Raw genomic sequence first — 20312 nt, forward strand, 5'->3', positions numbered from 1 at the left:
TAAAGATAATTGCAAAAACCACAGTTACTTTTGCACTAACCTAATAATTAGTTCAAAGAGAATCTCAACTCTAAGTGGAGATGCCCTTTCAGTGCAAGGTAGTTCCTACTGGGCTGCTGGACATTTTCTTCTCTAGACCTAACCAACAACCTGGCTTACCGGTATGTTCCCTGAGAAGACTCTCACCTCTAAGCTAGTTCTACAGTTCCTCATTTAGTAGAATTTGACATTTTTGGTGACTCTCTTTTGGAGGGTGTGTGGACAAACAGTGCCTTTTTATAACTTCATAAATTCAGGAGAGGAGTAACCAATGAAAATACCAAATCCTGAGAGTGAATATTCTTTTCCAGATCATCATATGCTAGCTGTTTGAAAAAAAGAGAATGTCGTATGTGTTAAGGGGTGGGAAGGAGTCCAAGACTTCCTTGCATCCCACCCTCTGTAGCCCAGGGTGGAGGGGAGGCATAGATGATGGAAGATGGGTGTGTTTGACTGATGTCTCCTATGACAGTGAAGCATAATGACCTGCCCTAGGGAGCAGGGGCTTCCGGTCCTGGCCATGTCTCTGCTGCTCCCCCCAGATCTGTGATCACAGGGAGCAGTCAGCTTCTCAGTTTTCTCATGGTAAAGTGGGGGTCTATCCCCGCCTTGCTTGGATACATAAAATGTTGGAGGGGCATTCTACTGAGATAATGGGGTTGAAAATTACACATTATCATGGTAAAGGTGGGTGAGGGACATGGTTTTGTTCTTTGCTTCTTTCACATTCTTTTTGACTTGCAAGTATATGGCAAGAGCACACGTATAGTTCGAATTCAAATTTTGCTGATTACTCAGTTATTTTTATCTGTAACATATAAATAGTGACATGAAAAAACACATCAACCCCTGAAAATAAGCCCTAATGCATCTTTTGGAGCAAAAAATTAATATAAGATCTGGTCTTATTTTCGGGGAAATACAGTATTTTATACTTCAGTCAATAGTTTATTAAACAAACAAACAAACAAACAAACAAATAAATAAATATTGATATCTTTTAAAAGAAATTCAAGGCCAGATGGCTAGAAAGTTTCAGCCATGATTAAAATGTGCATCACAAGTTCAGAAATCCTAAAACACAGACAAACAAAAAATGTACTTACTGGAATAGAACATTCACTCTCAGAATTTGGTATTTTTATTGGTTACTCCTCCCCTGAATTTGTGAAGTTATAGAAGGGCACTGTTTACCCATCGACCCTCCAAAAGAGAGTCACCAAAGATATCAAATTCTACTTAACGAGGAACTTTAGAAATATCTTAGAGGTGATTGTCTTCTAGGGGTACACACCAGCAAGCCAGGCTGTTGGTTAGGCCTCGAGATGAAAATGTCCAGCAGCCCAGTAGGGACTACCTTGCACTGGAAGGGCATCTCCGTTTAGAGCTGAGATTCTCATTGAACTAATTACTCATGATAAGGATAAAGACTTCCCAGTCCAATGCGTAACCAGTGCTCATGTATTCATGCATTTTTATATTGTTTTTCTTGAGGTATAATTTACGAGCAAAATTCACAGACATTAATGAGTTTTGATATATGTATACATTTATGTAATTACAACCCCAATTATGAATTAGAACATTTCCATCACCGCTTCACCTTTCCGTGTGCTTCTTTCCAGTCACTCGTCCACTTCCTATCCCCAGAGGAACCCAACTGTTCTTAATTATATTACATTAGGTTACTTGTGCTTGTTCTTGAACATCTTACAAGTAGAATATTGCAGTATATACACTCTTGTACCTGGCTTCTTCCCTTAGCATTGTTTTTGATATTCATCCAAATTGTCGAATGCACCAGTAGTTAATTGTTTTTTCTTAATATGCCACAATTTATGTTTTTATTTCTCTGTTGTTGGACATTTGGGTTGTTTGGAGTTATTATGAATAAAACTTCCCAGTTTGGAGTTATTTATGAATAAAACTGCTATCAACATTCTTGCACAAGTTTTTCTTGAAATTCGTGTCCCGTCTGAGAAATCTTTGCTCATCCCCAGGTCATAAAGATTATTTCCTATATTTTCTTTTAAAAGCCTTAGTGTTTTTTATGTTTTTTGTGTCTCTGATACATCTTATATCAATATTTATGTACAGTGTGAGGGAGGGATCAAAGTTACCTTTTTTTCCTGCGGTTATCTAATGGTTCTGGTCCCATTTTTGAAACTTCCCCCTTGTTTTAACCCCTCAATTTGATGCTTTGCATCATCTGTTGAAAATAAACTAGCCTATATGTGTAGATCTATTTTAGCACTTTCTATTTATTTTGATTAATCTCCATAGTTACTGTTATGCCAATAGCATACTGTCTTAATGACTGGAGCTGTAGAGTAAGTATTGAAGTCATGTAATGAGTATATATTTTTTTATCTTTAGGTGATACTACTGCATTTATGGACCTCTTTATGATAGAAATAAACTGCATCTAGTGTTTTAGATGATAACTTGATTTTATGCTAGATGAGAATCATCACTCTGATTTCAGAAAGCTTTCAGGTGATGTACCTAGAATAGAGACGTGTCCACACTAAAATTTTACTACTGTTTACCAACAGTAGTAAGTAAATTTCTTATGACTCTGACATTTCTGCTTTACTGTGAAGGTGGTTCTGAGTTGTACCTGTGACCACATTAAATAGAGGCTTTAGGGATATAGTAATGGATGAATGTGCTTTTATTGGCATTTTGGTCCCCAATATCACTTTCGGCACACTTGGTTGCCCCAAATATCCCCTCTTTTTCACTTTTCTTCTTCGCTATTTTTAATGCTTCACTTTCTTCTTCTGTTTTTAAAGTATGACACAAATAAAGATTGACTTTATAGTAACTAGGTGGTCTCCTTTCCCTTTTGCCAGTGATTGGTTAACATGTGGGAGTGTGCACAGTTTTAGATGGTGAGAGGTAATGGGGGACGGACTTTGGAATTTCTGTGAAAGATTTTTCTGGCTGATTGAAAGAATCTGGGGAATGGCGGCAAGATAACAGTTTCTCTCCTGCTGCTGTTGCTGCTGGGTGCTGTGATGTGGGGGACTGGTGCAGCCGTTGTATGACCACGAGGAAAGCTACAAGCTGACCTACTGAAAGAAGCAGAGTAAAGGAAGAAATCTGAGTCCTCAAAGAAATGAGGGAGTTAAAAATAATGTCCTTGTCGATCCCCAGTCTTTCGCTTATGGGATTTAATACATTTGGTTCACTGTTCCAACCATGTGAGTTAGGTTTTCTGTTGCTTGCTTCCTGAAGCATGCTGTCTGTTAAAACTATATTGCATTTTAATGGGTCTTTGATGTGGTAAGAACTCATACTGAGAAAATTAAATGAGGCATTCAATTAAGAACCAAAGTATGAGTAGGAGTAATTTATTGATGAACTTTAATCATCAGAATATGTGATCCTAAAAAGAGGGAGAAACACTAGACCTTTATAAAGTATGAAAAAAATTGGATGAACTTGATATGCTGTGTCTTGGGATACAGCTATAATAGCTACTCACGAGGTAACTATAGATGAATTCAGTAGGATATTGGGAGTGGGAAAAAGAAAACCAACCGTAGATTTTGAGAGAACATCTGTACTCATACATTCCCCCTACCTGAAAAATCATTGGACTATAGAAACTTGGTTAAGGCCTAAGGTTTTAAGGGAGGTCAAATGGCTCAGTTAAAAAGGCTGAGAGCAAGACAGGACAGTAGAGCTTCAGAATTTCTGGATGGGAGGGACTTCAGGGTTACAGGCAGGTTGGCACTTGTAGTTGCTTTTGCAAAGAACTTTTCCTTTCTGTTGTCCATATCAGAGAATGAGGTGGTTACGCTGTTAATTACCTCCTTTGGTGCAGTGACTAAGGCTGGACTAATTTTCCTGCCTTGGGTTGAGAAAACCCACAGTCATTAAAAGCAAGCCGACCTCAAATTCTATAGCTGTTTTATTTTGAAATGAAGTCATTATTTCACATCAAAAGTACATAAAGAATTTCTGGAGAGTTTCCGAGGCAGAGAAATTCAATTCTGGTTGGTTTGAAATTATAGGTAGTCTTTCAGTTTTCAATTTCATCGGAGGTGATGATCCATAATTTTGAACTTTTGATGCTGAAAATTGAACTGAAAATGAGACTCTTATGTAGTTAACCATGGTCACGTTCTCATCATGATTATTATTACTAGATTATCCCAGCCATGTTGGAGGAGAGACTCAGTCCTTGCCCTTGAGGTTTCCGGCCACAATCCCAGGAAATACCTTCTTCAAAATAGCCTGTGCATAATGGGGAGTGGGATCTTCCATTGGCTGACGTCATGGTCTTTTCCTTTTCAAGCAAAGGGTCTTTTCTTGCTGAAATTCTACATTTAAAAAATTCTCACAGTGGGAAGAAGCCAACTACCTGTCGTTGAGGGGATGGGTGTGTGGAGTTCACAGCCTGAGTTGCCTGGATTCCTTCTAACCATTGTATGTAGATAAGGTTGGGAGCCTATTGGGAGACCTGTCATTCTTGCTAAGTATTAACTGATGCTTTTCTTGGTTAACACATTTACATATTTGCAGGGTTCCCTGGAAAAACAATGTCAAAAATTATTTGTTCACAATTCATGTTTACCCTAGCATGGGAAAAATTAAGTATTTTTTGTTGCTTTTTTTTTTTTAAAGTAATGTATTTTTAGTATATCTGAAAACTATAGACTAAGAAAAAAGACCCACATCAAATAGTTTCCATTTTAAAATTAAAACTAGAGATTGTGTTGTCAGGTTTACTGTGTGTGTGTGTGTGTGTGTGTGTGTGTGTGTGTGTGTGTGTGTAGGGTGTGTAGCCTTCAGGATAAAGATTTTTCTGTCATCTTTGAGCATATTTTTAAAGCATATTTTCAAAAAGAATACTCTCAGCTTTACAAAAAAATTCAGGACTGCATTTAACGAATCACAGAAAGTTGCACAAAACAATTCAACCCCTAAAGTATATGTGGCTCATACTGAAGTAGACGCTCAGAGCCTATTCACGTCATGTTGCTGAGTCATTAATGGAATAACAAGTTAACTTATTATTGCTGCATATGGCTATTGTTGAATGATAAGTAATTTTTGCCCTCCAAACTGTAAATCTGAAGCACCTCTGATCTGACTACTATATATGGAAGGAAATAGGAACTGTTGTTCAATATTATCGTGTGACAGAGGTAAACATATTGAAATGGGAGTTATTACCTTTTCCCTCTTCACTTTCTAGGCAACTGCCTTGTCTGCATGATTCTTCATGATTCTTTGTACTCATCAGGGTAATGAGGGGATGTGCAAAGGGAGAAATCAAGAGATTGGACCAGTGATTACAGGGAGTGAGGATGAGGAAAGATGGGAGGGGAGGAGTCAGGAGAGGATGAAGTTCTTAAAGACAGTTTGTAGGAAAGAGAAGAGAGATTCTGGGAGAGCAGCAGCCACAGTAAATGGGACTCTGAGGAGATAAATATAAAAACGTAATCTTTAGTATGTTTTTATTTGTGTCAATTTTTTTCCACTTGCTGAAATCTTTAGAAAAGATCTGATCGATATTGCCTTTTGCTACTGAGAACTGCAGGAGATGGCCCAGTTTTGTGTATGTACAATTGTTTATGTCACTTCATACAAAAAGTTTCTGCCACTTGTCTTTTAAGCTTTCAGATCGGTTATTGAACATTTCTTGAAATTATTCCTTGGTCTTGTTCAGTTACTAGGCAGAATGTCCTGTAGCTTAGTGAAGGTCTGAGTGGGCATGTGGCCCAGATGTGGTCAATTAGCCATAAGAAAAATCTGTTGGAAGCTTCTGGAAAAGATGTTTACCAGATACAGAGAGACGGTAGTCCACAAAGAGATGGTCTCTTTCTGTCCTGGCCACCCTTTGCTCTAGTTTTTTGATGGCTCATGACCTTGAAGTGTCTTCCTAGGGATAAAAGGACAGCCAAGAGATGACAGAATGGAAGAATGGCACATCTGAGTCCTTTATGACACTGTCAGGCGGTTGAACTAGTTCGGTATTGCCTGCCTTAGGGGTATGTGTTCAAGTCCCCTAAGATACTATTTCTAACGGGTATACCTCTCTATATTCCAGGATTTTGTTAATGAACACTAAGTATCCTTATGGTTAAGCTTCTGACATTTAACTCTTTTTTACATTACCAACTGGTACACAACACATTTAAAACTTTTGCCATTTATAACCATTTTTTCATAAGGTAAACCAAATAAAACAGAAATAATAGGGAGTTAGAGCATATTAAAAAAATGCAATTTTCATTACAACATCTGATTTCAAATGTCTGTATTTATCAGAATTATTTGGCCTCACTGATTAATTTTTACCATAAGCAGATATCATAACTGAACTCAAATTACAAATATTCATTAATAAAATTTTGTAATTTGTCTGTTTTACATATTGGTATCCAATTAAGATTTCATTTGAACATGAAAAAGCTAAAAAAAAATACACAACAAAAGCTAAAGAGAAACAGGATAGTTGAATGTTTATGTTTGTATATATGTGCATGTATTTAATCACGGAATTCACCCGACCGTTTACATTTATTAAACCCCTTCTATGTGGGATCCACTGTTCTGGGGGCGAGACAGCCAAAGCTAAGTTTGACCCAGATTCTGACAGCTGCAAGACTCCAAGCTGATTAATGGTGCCGCGATTCGGCCACATGCTCAGGATGAATACCATACAGTATTTCTTGAATCACATCTTTCTCGAACATCCCATATGTAATCCATCAGCAAATCACGTTCCCTCCACCTTTAGATCACTTTCTGGCTCCAATGCCTTCCCACGCTCAAACCATCATCATCTTCCACTTGTCCCTCCCTGCAGTTTCTTGTCCATATGGTAAAAGAGTGATTTTTTTTTTAAACATACAGGAGATCATGGCGTTCCTTTCTTTTCAGCTACTCCATCGCATTGCGTCACTATCAAAAATTTTTTCCAAAGTCCTGTCCCTAGCATATTAGGCTTTATGATCTAGCACCAGTTGTCTCTCAACATAATTTCTGCCCTGCTGTTCCTCAGTCAGTCTGATCTGGGCGTTCTGGCCTCCTTTCTATTGTTGCACATCCAAATGTGCTCCATTTTCAGTAACATTCTACTTTATTCAGGTCTCTGCTCAGTTACCCACGGAGGCCTTCCACCAACTCCTTTGTATTCTCCTTTATCCCCTTACATTGTATTGTATGTTATTAGTTTATAGTCTGTCTTCCTCACTGGAACATGAGCTCCAAGAGGGCAAGGACTTTTGCGTCCTAATGAATGAGTGAATGGATGGCTGGATGGATGAACAAACTGGGTGAGTTGCTCAGTTCTTTCCAATTCTGATTCTGGCCTGAGTGGTGATGTCTTCTGGGCCATGTTAGGCCACTCTCTGTGCCTCTCTGTTTGCATTTATGAATTGAGGGGAAATTTCTGGCCTGAGGGTGGGGAGATTTTCAAGGGCAGGCCTGTTGGTTCCCTTCCTTTCCCACAGCTTGGGTGGCTTGCTACTTTGTTTATAATCAGACTAGTCTGTTGCCAGGCAAGATAGGAAACTGAACTACAGAAGACGCTGACTAATGCATGCGTCTCTCCACTTAACCCTATGAAGAAAAGTCAGCTCAGGCTGCCTGGGGCAAACAAATACGGGACGTCAACAGCCTCTCTTCTGGGTTTGCATCTTTTCTGTTCCTTCCGCCCCTGTTGCTGCTCCTTCCATGAGAAACTTAATGGGATTCTGAATGACCTAGTTTCTCATTCTAAGAGGGAGAATTAGAAAATTTAACCCACCCACAAGTATTCAGCATATAGTTATTCCTCTTCCAGGTGTCTTTGCCTAGGGTTGCAAGAAGAGCAGTCTTTTTGGACTCTAGAACCACACCGGTGTCCAACTCTGGCTCTTTATGAGCTGTGTGAGCTCGGGCAGGTGTCTCTACCTTTCTGAGCCTCAGTTCTTTCATCCGCAACATGGGAACACTAAGACACCCCTCCTGTTGTTGACATAGCAGTGAAAGGAGATGATGGATAGACGTGCGTGGCACAATGACATCATAGTATAAAAAAGGTTGTAGCGAGGAGGCGATGGGTAATTCAGCGATGTTTTGGCCCACTCTGTCTTTCTCGCATCCTTTAAATTCACTCTGTGTGCCATTTCTGTTAAAATAATAGCCAGTCTTGCTTATAAGCATGAAACTGGGAACTGTTGAAAATGGGGCAGAGACAAATGGAAAACAATAGTGAAAATACATTAATATATTCATATACCTGGACCCATTTCAGCAGAAATTATAGCCTGGGTACTGTCTGCAGCTCCAATACTCTCAGGCTGCAGCAGCTGTTGGATCCCATGGCCAACTACCTACCCACTGTGATTTCCCTCCAGGGTAAGGTGACCTGCTCCAGCATGGGGTGAGCCTGTGGGAGTGCGGTCTGGCCTGGACTATGTGTTCCTAATCTGTATTCCCAGCCTAGCTCTTAGTGTGTGTGGGGGGGTGCTAGCCCTCCTCCTCCTCACTGCTGACTCCTCGCCCTCCCCAGAGGGTGAGGGTTGGGGTGGGGGGTCCAGCTCATTCATTGATGGTGACGTGTGTCAGGTCTGTGAGAAATGGGCCAGAATGAGCGCCCTGCCAGCCTATCCTGCATGCAGCTCAGCTCTTCCTCACCTTTCACATTTCTAACTCCTTTGTGGGAGTGGGGGGGTGGGTTGGGAAGGGGGTCCCCCTGGAGATAGGTGGCATCTTGCCAACACCTGTACTTGATTATGCAATGGAAAAGCTGGGTTAAAAAGCCAGCAATCAGCAGCTTCCTGTCTGTGGGTGGACAAAGGGGTTTTCTTTAGTCCACAGAACTAGTCTTAGAGCCCTTGGCAACAAAAGTTTTGGGGGCAGGGTTACTCTGAGATGTCTAATTCATCCCGAGGGCTGCGAAGGCCCTGGATCTACCAGAGAATAGGTGTCTGGCTCCTGGGCTAGGATGAGGGTTGGGATTTTAGTCAAGAGGAGAAAGGAGAGAAGCCCAAAGGAGTCTTCTGTGTATCCTGACATGTCTAGCTCATTTCCACCTCGGGCCTTTGAGTGAGCTCTCCGTGGAATGTTCTCCCTCCGAAATCTGCACGGCCTCCTCCTCACTTCGTTCAGGGCTTGCCCAAAGAACACATTATTTGTGATGCCTTCTTGGAACTCCTTTCTCCCAATAGCTAATGCCCCCCCCCCACTATCCCCCAGAGTGTCTCTGAGTGTTTTACTTGGTATATTCGACACACCTATGAGGTTCTAAGTCAGTCTTTGGCAAATAAAAGAATGAGTTTTATACCAGGAATTCCCCAGTTGATGAATGTATCTACCTGGTAATCAGTTTCCGGAATATAAGATAGCTTTCTGGATTCAGAATTAACTGTAATAACTAAGCAATTCACTGGCCAAAGTTCATTTGGCCAATAGGAGTGATATTCAGATGGGGTCCGACCGGTGTGGCCGCCTCTTGTCATGAACTGACGCTGGTTTGTCTTCGGGTATTTTAGGATTCCCCTCTCAAGGCACATATGGGGAGTTAAACACAGGCTGTTTTTGTAAAGTCCTTATTAATCTAGTGTAAAAGGAATCACAATTATGATTTCCCTTTGACCCAAAATCTCTTTATTCAAACAAAATGATGAAATCCATTATCAGTGGGACAAGATTTCCTTTTTCAACTATAGACATGGTAAGCTTAGGTAGAGTGGAAACATTTACTTTAATCATCCATGTGTATTTTTTAATTTAAAATTTTAAAAAAGAAATGCTGTAGAAATGTTAATTGCTGTGTCTGTATGCCTTATCAGGCTTCAGGCTCTGGCAATTTCCAACTAATCCAATTGATCGCTGTGAGATTGTTCCACTTTGATAGAGAAGAAAAGCAGGCAAACTGGCCAAATCTAGCTCTTTCATGGATCCCATTTATTAAGCTGTGATTGGCTCAACCACAGAGCCAAGCACAAAGCAGTCTCATTCATTCCCTCACAAACTATTGATCACCTTCCACCTGCCAAGCATTTTTGTAGAAGTTGGAGTTTCAGCAGGAACAAAAGCAACATGCACATCTGCCCTCATGAAGCTTTCATTCTAGTGGGAGAGGCAGACAGTACTAAAATAAAGGAAGTGTGCAGTATGTTAGAAGGGGACATGTGGTATACAAAAAAGGCAGAGAAAGGGGAAGGGAGCTGCAGTATAAAATGGAATTGTCAGGGTAGCTCTCAGGTGACCTTTGGTTGAAGAGTAAAGGTCAGGGGGCCAGCTGGTGGAAGGGCACGCTAAGCAGAGGGAACGGCCAGTGGGTGGGTCCAAGCATGTCTGAAGAGGAGCTGGGAAACCAATGGGTCTGGACCCCAGTGAGCAAAGGAGCAGAATAGGGATGAGCCAGAAAAGGAAGGGGATTCCAGTCACTTAGGGCTTGTGCCCATTGGAAGGACCTTGTGCACTATTCTGAGTGAAACATGATGCCAATCTGGAGTTTCACAGAGGAGTCACATGATATGCTCAGAGCATAAAAGCACTCCTGAATTGAATTCTTTGACAGCTGTGTTATTTTGGTCAAAACATCCAAATCGAAAAAAAAAAAAAAAAAGCTTGCAGACAAAGTTATCCCTGAGTATAGTGGGGGCACTGATGCTAATCCCTATATATGCTGCTAACACCCCCCGCCCTCTAAAGCCTCCGTGTTTTACTCTCAGCACTGCCAAACCAGAGGCAAAAGGGTATGAGCCCTGGAACCAGCTCTGCTCCACAAGGTCAAGATTCTTCACCCCTTATTTTTGCATCCCTGATTGAACGGTGTTCCTGGGAATTGGGACAGGGAAACTCAGCCTGGGTTATTCATGCTGATGCCCTCCTGGCATATTCCTGGTCACAGCAGACCTCACCCTAGAGAAGCCTATCCTAAGATTGTCCAAATCCTTCTTCTCTTCTAAACTTTTGGTATTGATGCAGTTATTCATTTCATGGCTCATGATCAGTGATTTCTGTAAAACCTGGGGTGTTCTAACAGTTTTGAGCTATTTTAAAGTTTGAAACAGCCTGTAAAATGTGGTTTGGATGTACATTTTTGATGTGGAAATCGCTAGGGTTTTTGCTTTGTCGTGAAGACAATAACGTAATGAGTCCTGGACCAGACTCTTAGGACAAGTGAGATGAGACAGGATGATCTATCTGGTGTGTCCTCAGTGAGGAAGAGGAAGGTGTCTAAAGGTTTTGGGAGATGAGAATGCTAGAACGGATTTATCGTGCGAGACCGGCTCACCCACCTCCGAACTAGGTCCCCCCAGAGGGTCCAGAGTACCCCCCCACCAAGGCGGGGGGAGATGCATTTGTGGAGGGGAGGAGCCCAGAATGCTTGAAGAACTTGGTGGGAGCTGTTCCCTGGGGGCCAGGAGTGACAGTGGGCCCGCTGTCCTCCCTGACTCCAGCGGGGATGATGGAACCTGAAACCAAGAGGTGGTATTTGATTGCTCAAGACAAGATGGCTATGGTTTCTGTACAGGCTCGCAGAGCTGAAGTAATTGTCACAATATGACCTGCAGAGAGCATCGCATTGGCTAACTGTCAGGATATTCCTTGGGCAGAAGGAGATGGGCAAGCTACTAAAGGTTTACTGGATCAGTGCTGATTTTATTCACCAGATCTAGTGAAAAGGCACAGCCCCTCAAATTTCCAGACTTGAGCCAGTTCGTAGATCCAGAGCCCCTTGAATAAAGGGGAGGACAAGACAAACCTGCTTATGAAAACCCTGCTGCGTAGCCAACAGTTCACAGGAAATCTTCCTCCTAACTTTCCCTAAAGGGACCTGTGGCTGGTTATTAGGGTGATTGTGCAGGGGTGGGGGGAGGAATATAACCAGACTTTTAGGGACGAGTGGACACTGAGTCTCAGAGATCTATTATAGTCCACGAATCAGAAGATCAGTGGAGTTTGGCGTGGGTCCATCTCACCGTGGCCACAGGGGCTTCCCAAACCCACTCTGTGATCATTTCTCTGGTTCCAAAAATCATAGTTGGAAAAGACATATCACCAAGCGGGAGTTCCCCCACATTGGTTGGAATCCGTTAGCATTTCTTCTTTCAGGTTCCTACTAGCCGAGTTTGCTCAGTGCTAAGAGCAATTCCCATACCCAGAGGGCCACTCACAGGTGGTGTCTGTGGAGGCTGTGTCTGCAGGGACTGACCACTGTGGTTACCTGGCGGGTTGCTTGTGAGCTCTAGCATGTGACCTAGCGAGCGTGATGTAGTGGACTGCAGCAGGAAGCGAAGGGCAGGGAAGGGAAAACTAATCCCAGTTCTGCATTACCTCCCTGTGTGTCTCTGGGCCAGTCTGCCTTTCCGAGCCTTGGTTTTCTCATGTTTAAGAGGAAAGCTCAGGCTAGAAGACAGAGATTCTGAACCTTGGCTGCATATTGGAATCTCTTAGGGAACTGAGGTACTGATGTCTAGCCGCTACATTAGCGACTTTGCTTTAATTGGCCTGGGATGGGGATCTATCGACTATTTCTAACACCTCCCCCACGTGCATTCAAGATGAGCTCCATTGGATGAACGAACGCATCGCTGGGTTCCCTTCCAGCTCTGATAGGCCCAGTCTTTACAATGTTCCTCACTGAGAAAGAGGAAGAGTCTGGCACATTTGAAGTCAAGCTCCAGAGGACCTTCGGAGGAGAAAAAACCCTCAAACCCCTGTTTCTACAATTAAAATCTGCAATATTTCTCCTTTAAGGGAGAAATTTGACTGGCCAGACCACAGAGACGTCAGGTTGGGGAATAGCTCAAATATTTGCTCTAGCCATTTCAATGTTATTTTGGAGGGCTGGGCAAAGATTTGTCCACTATGTCTACCTATGTTCTAGACACAGGCCAGAATCTGTCCCTTTGTTTAGTAGACACCTGGTCATATCCCCATTATCATTATATAGATTCAGAAAGGGACCTATACCTTTGCTTACTGATGGCTGTTCTCACTTCTTGTCTTCCTCCTACCTTCCTCTCTGGCTAGCCTTTGAAAAAGGATCACTCCCATTCTGTGAACAGTGGGATTGGTTCTGGTTTCTAAGCCTGACCCAACCACAAACTAGCTGTGTGTCCTTGAATAGATACCTTTTCCCTGCTGGGCTTCTATTTCCTCATCTTTTAACTCTATCGCTCCCAAGTGTCTTATGGATGACATGCTTTATGCTAACACAATTTTACGAAACCTTGTTTATCTATCCAGAATATTAAGCTGAGCTGCTTTTCTGAAGCAAAATGGATCCCAAACTGTTGCAAAGCGATTGTGTTCATTGATAGCTGAGGTAAATTTGTAGACAGCATCTTTTCAATGTGGTCCATCTCAAAGGAATGATGGACCCTTTTGCACCGGGCTGTCAACAGTAAACCCAGTTTTGATGCACTTAGAGCGAGAGCTGCTAGATGGCGCTGTTTCCCCAGATTTCTAGGGAGTCTGCGTTGTAGCAGATGGCTTTGGAGGAGAATTAACAATTAATGTCCACTCTATCAGCCAAAGTCCGCAGAAAATATGTTATACTCCAGAAACTACACAGAGCTGAGATTGCTCAGACATTCAGCTGCCAGCCTGGTCCTCTGCTGGCCAGAAATGTAATCATACACAGCCCTTCCCATGCACAAATCGGACCCACAAATAACAAGGGTAAATAAGGAATATTATAATAAATGATTTGTATGTTTGTTTCCTCATCCTTATTACATTTTATTCTGGAAGTTTTTCTGCATATAACAGTTAGAAAACAATTGCCACTGGGCTGGAGGAAGATTATAAGGTAAAACCAATTCTGATGTGAGTTCACTTTCCAGCAGCTTGAACAAGGAAATCAGATGAGACACGTAGGCTGCTTCTCTGAATCCATATGGACACTTACAGTGCCTCACAAGTGGGGGTGCAAGGACTGTGATGACAGGAAGAAAGGATTCCTTGTGTTTTCCTTACCTTTACTTTTCTATAATGAGGCCATTTGAATCAAGGATTGAAATACTGCAGATATTACTCGTTTCATCAAAAGGCAAAGACGTTCTTTGTCACACAAGGAGAGGATCAGGGAAGTCAGGAAGAGGAAAGGGCAAGAGGTCATCTGGGTGATTCTTAGCTCTGCTCCTTGTATATTTTTCCCCCTTAATGTTTGTAACCTTCATTACCATCATTTGCACTGATACCTTGTGGGGTAACTGAAAAGCAAACTCCTCACGGAGAGCAGAACGTTGGGGGAGGAGAGAGCCAGAAGGTCCTGCTTCCCTGCCTGTCCTTTTATGGCCCTTTTCTTTGTAGATATGGCCATATTGAGGGGCAGTGAGCGGTGTAATGGCTGGGCGGATTAGAAGACCCCCAAGGTAGCCGCTTTCCCCTCCCCACTGTCTGACTCCTGACTTCTCCCTTGCCCAGAAACAGCAGTCTGTCAAAATTAAATCATTAACTGCCCCACCCTCCCTCTGCGACACCGTCTGGGGCTCAGTTTTGCAAGCTGGAGAGATGGAAAGAAGGAAACCCATGCATTTTCTTCATGCTTCCCTTCTAGTTTCATTCTGCTTTTTGTGTATTCGTGGAGTGCATTATTCAGATTTAGAAAAATGTTCTTAGTGCCAACTCCTCTGGTGTGTATCTAAAAAAAATTTATTTTCCATCAACAGCATCACCAACTCAGACTCCAGCTGGTGGAGAGGGTGACTTGGGGGCTGCACTGCTGGGATGCAGAGTGTCTCCCCTCCTGGCAGGGAAAAGCCAGGCAACCTTGACCCTGGGCGCCAATTACTATTTTAACTGTCCTCCCCCACAGCCCCAGAGGCAGCTGGAAAGGAACACGCATGCTGGGAGTTCCCACAGCGTCTTGCTGGCTCCCTAAGGCTTCCAGGCATTTGCCCATCTGGTGAGGCCTCCAGAGCAGGGGACCTAATTAGGCGTCATCTGGCCACCTGAGAAGGCTCAGTGGGCTTCCCCGGCTTCCCCTTCCTCTAGGCAGGACTCCGCTCTCCCAGCTGCGGACCTCTGGAGCTTGTTTGGCTGAGCAGCTGCCCTAGCTAATTATTGGGTAGCAGGGTCCCCAGGTGGCTGCCTCAGAGTGCGGGGGTGGGGGGCAGGGGCAGAGAGAGGGCTGAGGAACATAAAGGGACAGGGAGGGGAACAATATGAGGGGTGGTCAGAGAGGGTGAAGGGAGAGGAAAGCGAGAAGAATTGGATGAACATCGCCAGTCAGATCTCCTGAGCTGGAAGGAGGCGTTTCCTGTAGCAGGAGAGTAGATCCCATAGGTGCGCCTCTCCCTGGGAGAACCCCTGCCCCCACGCCCCACGTCCCACCACACCATGCATGGTGTTCTATACCCCTGCCCTATGCTTCCCTTGTAGCTGTCCTTGACCCAGCCTTGCTCCTTCAGTCCAGGGACAAACCAACAGGTTTTCATTAAGGGAACATGGCCACAGAGCCGTCATTTGGGTGGGGGTGGTAGGGAGGCGTTAGGAAGAGGACGCTGTTCACCCAAAATTATTCTTTGCCCTTGTTGGACTTTTAGGCGTGCAGGTGTGTATGTGTTTTAAGGTGTTTTGCACCCTCATGGCCCTAAACCGTGGCAGGTATCCAGAGAGTTGTGCAGTTGCTGATATGCAAGCCCGGCTCTGCCCACCACTTCTCGGGCATTTGCCCTTTGTCTGGGCAATCACCCCATGACATGAGGCAACGGCAAGAATAATGGGACAAACTAAGAGGAAGCCGAATGGAAAGTAAAATCATCTGTAAGCAGTTGTGTTGGCAAAAGATGCGACCTCCAGGTCTCTGATGTCTTACTTTGAAAACCTCACTTGCTAGAAAGCTGGGCTGAGGCACTGAAACACTTACTTCCATGGTGTCCCTCTTGTCATGTAGGATCGCTGAAAGCTGGGGTGTGTAACCCTAGGTAAATCATTGTGTTTCCTGTCTCCTCCAATGTTCCCACCGCAAAATGTAAGAGAATGCTTCTTTCGGTGTGCCAGAAGTTGTTCTTTTCTGAGCTTATTAGCGGTTAGAATTTGAGGTTTCTATATTTGGTTTCACAGTGCTCAAGAGAAAATGGTGTTCTCCCCACCTATCCCAAAACTGCCACAGTGCAATCGAAGGAGGTTTGTTCCAGGAAAGGGAAACTGGGGGATGGAGAATAGTTGTTTCGAGACTCGTCATATGTGCCCCAAACATCAGAAGGGTGGGCTGTACAGATGTGCGCAATTCAGCTGTAGCAAGAATTGGAAGGGTAGTGGGAGTTTCAATGTGACAGGAAGGTGATCTCATTAAGATTTTGATATCTGGTTCCTTCATAACTGTCTGCCCATCCCTTGGGAATTCAGGGCTGACATGGGAAGCCTCAGCCTGTGATAGAAGGACTCAGAAATTCAGATCCATCAGAATAGATTCAGAAGGATGAGCAACTCTCTTCAGAGCCCGGGAATCCTTTGGTTCCATTAGTTGTGGGCCATGGTCATCTTTGGCCTCTCCAAAGAGCCTCTGATCATAAATCCCAGGGGCGCATAGTGGACCCAGTGGAAGCAGAGAGGGGAGCAAATAAATAAAATCTTCCTACTTACTAATGGGTGTCAGCTTTCAGCGGGGTGTAGAATGGTGGGAAGTTGGATTTCTTCAGCCTTAGAGTAAGGGTCATTGTTTTAAATTACTCTGGGGTCTAAGATAAACCCTACAGAATAATTGTTACTGTTTTTCTACAAGTCACTAAGCACCTTTGATTTACCCTTGAGGTCCAATAGAGAATGACCAAATCTTCAATTAAAGCCTGTAGAGTCTGTAGGGGGATTTTGGGGCCTCAGGAGGCCCACCCTGGTGGGCACCTCACCAGCGTCTCTGATGGATGGAAACCAATCCTCTGCTTGACTGACCCCCAACAAAGGTTGTCCAGCGCATTCCATTAAGGGCAGTTCAAATGCTTAGGGGACCGTCCCTTATTTTGAGCTGAAATTTGCTTCCTTGAAACTTCTGCTCACTAATCCTAGTTCTGCCCCCTGGAACTACACAGGAGAAGTATAATCCCCTTTTCAGATGAAAGCTCTTCAGAGAGTTGAAGCTGGTTATCACATTCCCTAGGTCTTCCTTTATGTAAGACATACATTCCAAGTATGACATGGCATCAAACTCCCTCACCATCTTACTATGGACCTCACCTGGATTTTTAGCATTTGCATCATTCAGGATCCAGAAAGGAAGACAGAAACACTCTCAACATTTCCAACAGAGGGAAATTAATATAGGCACTTTTTATGTAGCTGCAGGACAGAGGGAGCAAAGAGGCAAATGTGAGATAACCCAGACGTTAGAAACTACAGGACGCAGCTAGCATTCCTAGGGCTGGAGAATGAATGAAAGGAAGTGTCCCAGAGCCCAGATTCACAGGGGAGGGCCACCCAGGGCAGAATAGGGACCACGGCGAAGGTCCCACGGCAGTGTCAGTACTGCAAAGGAGTGTTGAGCGGCTGGTGCTGGAACCTCTGAAGGGGCGCAGTCTTACTGGTATGGGCCCAGTAAGCTGTGTTGGCACTCCTGTTGAGTTTGCAGTCAACTAAACCCCTTATTTATGTGAAGCGGGTGAGGCCAAACGTATAATTTTAAAAAGGAGCATTTGACTGAAGTTCAAGTCTTTAGTGGATCTGGTTTTTTTTTCTTTCTTTCTTTCCCAGTATATTGTCCCTTTCTTCTGGTAACAGTCCCTTCTTTTTCCCTTGGGGAAATTATCCTCTTCCATTCATATGGCTGGGCTGTCAGTTACATGACCCCAATATCCCTGATCATGGAGGCGGGGCACAGGAGACAAGCTTTGAAACCTGGGCAGAGATGCTGAGGGACAAATGGCAGTGCAGCTGAGACTGTTGATGGCACCACCCTACAGAAGCAGCGTGTGGATTCTCTGCTAGCATCCCTGGAGCTACCCTGATTTTGGGCCTTCCTAAGACCTGGTTGTCTTTTCCGCTATTGCAAGCACTACCCAGGATCCTTCCTTTCAAGTCCTTTCCTACTTCGGTTAGCCAGGGTCTGTTTCTATTGCTTACAACTAAAGAACCTGGAATCATATGCAATCTTTACCTGTATTCCCTGTAAGCAAGAAGACACTATTTGACTTGGTGGAGATCTATCAAATATTGACTCTAAAGCCAGCATACCAGCTATCCCTCCATTTTTGTGTCCTCACAAGTGTTAGAAGCACAAGGAATTACTGCCACCCTGGAAAGTAAACGCCTGGTGTGCTGAAGAGATCTATCCTTACTGCTATAGAGTTCCAAAAATCTGCAATGCAGATGAACGTATGCAAATTGGGTCTGGAAAAAGATTTTGATGTGACTGCTTCGATTTGGTCAAATCGAAGTGGGTGCATCAAAATGTGGAAACATCTTTTTTCATTTCCTAGCAACACCAACAATGAGCGTCTCAAGGCCTCCTCCCATCCCTGAGTTTGACCTGCCTGCACCTCTAAAATTCACTGACAAATGGGATGAAGATCTGGAAGGAAGTGTGTATGTAGTTATGTTAATTGACACTTTAGAAAGATTCCTTAAAATAAAATTGTTTTACAGGGCTGTCAAAATATCTTCAAAGAAGTTGTATCAAAATATCATGTCTCCAATTCTTGTGTGTCCATGAGTCATAAAAAATGTGCAAATACACGGTTTTCACAAAAAGAGCACCTTCCCATCTCCGTACACTACTTTCCAGGTAGACAGAGTGGAGTTCATCAACAGCATATATATCCACTCATGCAACTAATTAAGAAACGTCTTCTTTATTTAACTGTCATTCACTCCATGTTTATCCATATTATCCATAGAGACTCCACAACGGTGACTTTTTGGAGTCTCGACCCAAGAAAATGTTGACTTTTCTTGATAACTTCTCAAGACAGAAAACAAGATTAGTTTGGTAAAGCTTGTTTTAGAAGATCATGTTGGCACCAGTAATTATGTTATTAATTATGTTTGATAATTATCTTAGTAGCAATTATCTTTTAAATATTAAAAGATATTTACTCTTGTAGAAATTGGCCAGATCTTGGTTTCCAGTAGGGCAGCCATAAAAACTGGAGTCCCAGAAAGACCATCCATCCACTGGTTGTCCTTGTTGGCACTTGAAGCCCAGCCGTGCTCGTCTTTGGAGGGGTCTGGCCAAGCAGCCGCTTCTCCCTTCAGATGTGTTCCTCTTTTGCTATGGACAATATGATGAAATATTCTATCAATTTCATATTTACTCAAAGATAAATGTGTTTCTAGAAAACACTAAGAAAGACATTTATCTTTGGACAGCTCACTCCAAATTGGTTGGATTCTGGAGTGCAGAATCTGAAGGCAGAATGAATCAAGGGTTTCCTGTTTGGAAATAGGATAGTTTTGCTTATCGAACTGAAATTCAGAAAGGCTTGGCTAAAAATAAGGAACGCCAAGAATAACTTCTTCCAAATTTGGCTCTCATTGATAAACAAGAGTTTGAGATTAGGTATGTGGTACCATGGTGCAAAATAGGAAAACCTCCAAAGGGAGTCTATGAACTGGCTAGTTTCCAGATGAAACCTAGTGGGCCAGCTCTGTGGGGTGATGCCTTTCCAAGGGCAGTTGATACCCATGTTGAATTAGGCTCTTCGAAACTAATTGAAGTTCTCCACCCAGGATGTGGAGCACCCAGCAGAGTTCATGTTTGGTGAAATGGGAGTTCAGATAGCCTTGCAGCTGGGCGACATCAGCGTCTTGAGGGTCTCAGACTTGTAGCGGCTATTTGGGAAAATGTCTACTACCAAGTGTCACAGTGGAATATGCTTCTGATTCCCCCACCATTTTCACTGTTGAAATAGTTCTCTACGAAATACAAAGCACTTCATTAACTGCTCTAAGATGTGTCTGCTAAGGGGCTTAGATTCTCCCAAGCGATTGTCACTTTTATTTGAAGGAAGTGGTAAGTTAATTAGTTATGTCCCTTGCATTTTTGAAAGCCACCTATGTCCTTTGTCGGCACCACTTTAGGAGATAGTTCTGTTCATTTCCTTCATGGCATTTTACTGTCTGTTACACATTAGACATAGTTGCCGCTATCTCATGACCTTGATTTTTCGTTTGAAAAAGAACTTCTGTATTTTGAGAACCCTTTTGCTTTTTAATATTTTGGTACATTCAAATGATGGTGTTATATTTTTATACCAGTGACACTATTTTAACATTATTTATATATAATGTCTATCTTTTCATCGTGTCTGTTTTTTTCCTGAGATTTTTAAATAAAATTTTTGCCCAGTAAAGTTTATTTTGTGACTTCCATA

General features: G+C 43.0%; 1 pseudogene; it reads left to right on the forward strand.

Moving 5' to 3' along the window:
* Window positions 1–18430: 18430 nt before the first annotated feature.
* Window positions 18431–19850, forward strand: LOC117011683 (protein NipSnap homolog 3A-like; annotated as a pseudogene).
* The last annotated feature ends 462 nt before the right edge of the window (window positions 19851–20312 follow it).

This window comes from Rhinolophus ferrumequinum, chromosome 19 (genome assembly GCF_004115265.2).
Source record: "Rhinolophus ferrumequinum isolate MPI-CBG mRhiFer1 chromosome 19, mRhiFer1_v1.p, whole genome shotgun sequence".
Classification (NCBI taxonomy): Eukaryota; Metazoa; Chordata; class Mammalia; order Chiroptera; family Rhinolophidae; genus Rhinolophus; species Rhinolophus ferrumequinum.